At 36.4% G+C, this 3,091-nt stretch overlaps 1 long non-coding RNA gene across 1 annotated transcript in view; it reads left to right on the top strand.

The window, feature by feature from the left end:
- Positions 1 to 2,029: 2,029 nt before the first annotated feature.
- Positions 2,030 to 3,091, top strand: part of LOC106937300 (uncharacterized) — a 7,033-nt gene continuing 5,971 nt past the window's right edge. The window contains exon 1 of the long non-coding RNA XR_001422360.1: positions 2,030 to 2,467. This is a non-coding gene — a long non-coding RNA (uncharacterized LOC106937300). The remainder of the gene's footprint in view (positions 2,468 to 3,091) is intronic.

The following is a 3,091-nucleotide window of genomic DNA, read 5'->3' as shown; positions in this document are numbered from 1 at the left end:
CATAATTTTAACGGATGACGAATATTTACCTCATAAACGCCGTCTTGCATCTTTCAAAAAGCATCTGTCTTTTGATAATTACGAGCCGTGTTTATAAACAGCTGCTGCAATATTAAACACCAGCAAATGAACGGACAGTAACTCAGAACAGAAATGATTATTACAACAAAAATTGTTAGAAACTATCGAGCTGAACAATCTAAATTAGTGCTTGATGCTTTCCTATTAGAAGCTGTATTACTTTTGCTCATGTGTGACTCAGAGGGAATTAAAAGTCAACAATAAACAGGAACAGAATTAAAAAAAAAAAAAATCCATGCATTTTTTTTTTAAGTTGTTAGTGACAAAGCTAAAGAATGAAAGTTGGAGTTGGGAAGTGAAAGCAGCAGAGCTTATAATGACCCGCAAAGTTTAAAAACTGATATTAAAAAAATGACTAATAAGAGTCACGAAAATGACTTGGTGCAAAGAAATTAATAAGGAACTATTAATAAACTTATGACTTGATGATGAACTACGAATCTTATTTACTTCAGTGGCCTGTCATTAGGAAAAGTTTAGTTCATGTTTGACTATTTTAAAAAGTAAAGAACTAGTCACCATTAAACTAAGATTTATTTTTAACCATTAAATAACCATACAGCCCTACCTAACCATTAAAAACATATTCCTCTAACCCTGATCTAAAATCATCAGCATTATTTAACCATTACCTTAATATTTGTCCCCTGTCGTTAAACCAAACAAAATGTACTAGTTTTGGGTGATTTAACACATTAGTTAGAAACTAATGTCGTCATTAACATTAACTAATGGTTCTTTTATTGTTTCATTCTTGGAAAAACATATTTTTGGGGAAATCAGACATCAGTACCTATTGTTAATAATTTGTTAACTATTAATTCATCTTTATGAACTATTGGAGAATCTTTTGTGCCCACTATTTATGTGCTAAATGAAGTCAACTTCCACATCAAAATCTGTTATTAATGGATAATTACACATTCATTTATCATTACCTAACCATTGGGAATCTCACTAAGAGTAGCAATACCTCAACTTATTTTTACTCATTAAAAAGTAAAACAAAAGAAAATAAAGTCATCTAAATCATATATTACACATAAATACAATTATTAGAGAATAAGAGATTTTAAACATAAAAAACACTTTTCCAAACCACTTGTGTTCACTAAGCGGTTTGTTCGAACAGCAATACTGAGGTAATGTGTATGTTAGAACAAAGTAAAGTTCTTTCAGTGACTGTTATGTTAACAGTCCTTTCTCTTGACCTGCAAACGGGACAACAGAGCATAAACATCAGAACAAAATGCTTGTGAACACAAAGCATCACTTTAACATAACATGCAGGTTTGTGTGGCTCATGCCATTTTGTTTAAAACATGTCTGTTAAAGTCAAATGTAGTGTGTCATAAAACTATTTAAAGCACATTTTCTCCAAAAAAAGTTAAGCAAGTAAATGTAACTGAGTACATGTAACTACTTACTACTCATATCCCCTTTCAAGGAATAATTGAGAGTTCCTTCAAGTGAGGTCATGCATGAATGTTATGCAGTTTTCTTGTTTTAGCGTCCCAAGCGCCTCATCAAAAATCATAAAATGAAAAGACAAATTACTTCCACAGCTACTAATGAGAAAACGAGGATGTTTATTCCAACGGAAAAACGGAAGTGATTCATTGATCATCTTTGAGAATACTCAAACTGATTCACCGAATAATGACCAGAGGAAAAATGGCTTCATTAGCAGAGTAAAAAGGGGAAATTAGAGGTAACCTTTTTTTTTTTTTTTTTCAGTTATCTCCTGCAAGACTTAATTGCTCACTCTTCCTTTCTGGCACTTTACACCTCCAAAGCAATTTCCACTGCCCTGAAACGTGCTCCACAAACACAAATAGGAGTAGTGGGTAGCATAGCTGCACCCAATAAAAAGCCAGCAACCCTTCGCTCACCCCCCCCCCCCCCCACAAAAAACCACCCCACTGCTTCCTCTTGCCTCCCCCCTCTCGCGGAACCCTGAGCGTCCTCCTGTTGACTGCGGCGCCTCGATGACGTCAGAGTCCACGTACATGGTCCATGTAGGTGATGCTTCTGAATGAATGAGTGTCCCCTCCCATCTCCATTACTAGTACTACGGGACGTCTATAAGAGCAGATCACCGGGGCAGCCCGCTGAAATTTTATAAGATACCGGAAAACGGATGCGGGACTTGGAAAGAAATCTGAATCAGAGCTCTTTTTATCTTCTTCTTTTTTTTTTATCATAAAATAACCTTCATCGTCAACGATGCGCTTAGATAGAACACAATTAGTTTTTTTTTTTTTTTTTTTTGCATTTTTTAAATAAAATATTTTTTAAAGGAAGTCGGGTTATTTTAAGAGTTTGATCGAGGCGTAAATCATTAAAACCTCCGCTGGACCGGTGAAGATTTTTTGTTTAAAAAAAGGTAAGTTATATTTTGTTCTATTTGCCTATTTTGTTATTTTTATTTAATTATGCTTACAATACATGCGTTACCCGAGCCTTGCATGACGAGAATACTGTAACCTGTTTTTAGTGAAATCACCTAAATTTCCCTGTGCGTCTCACTCCGCGGATGTACGGTAGATTACAGCGGCTAGAAGTTGCTGCAGTGTGAGTCACTTTGGCGCACATGGGCAGTGACAACTGTGGAGAGGGAGAGAGGGAAAAAAAAAGGAGAGTGACTTGTGGGGTGTAGGCTACGTTGGTCGCATGTTAACCAGGCCGCATGTCCGCAGATAATAAGACAGCGAATCACGACATGCGTGAGGGTGGAGTGGGGGGGCATTTCAGAGTTTTAACGACGTCGGTCTGCGCGGGACGTCCTAGTTCCATACATTCCCCGCGCGGCCAAAACTCGCTGTATGAAGCAACGGATGTGATTGGATGGCCCAGTTTCTAAGGAACGAACCTGCATCACTAAGACGACGTATAAAGTGATCACGTCTCAAGCGGAGCCTCCTTTTTTTTTTTTTTTTTTTTTTTTTTTTTTTTTTTTTTTTTTTTTTTTTTTTTTTTTTTTTTTTTAATAACCACGTGGCCGCCTTGT

This window comes from Poecilia latipinna, unplaced genomic scaffold (assembly GCF_001443285.1).
Source record: "Poecilia latipinna isolate Pla-1442-1.1 unplaced genomic scaffold, P_latipinna-1.0 Scaffold2315, whole genome shotgun sequence".
Lineage (NCBI taxonomy): Eukaryota > Metazoa > Chordata > Actinopteri > Cyprinodontiformes > Poeciliidae > Poecilia > Poecilia latipinna.
Note: the sequence above shows the minus strand (reverse complement) of the source record. Positions and strands in the feature narration are given on the sequence as shown.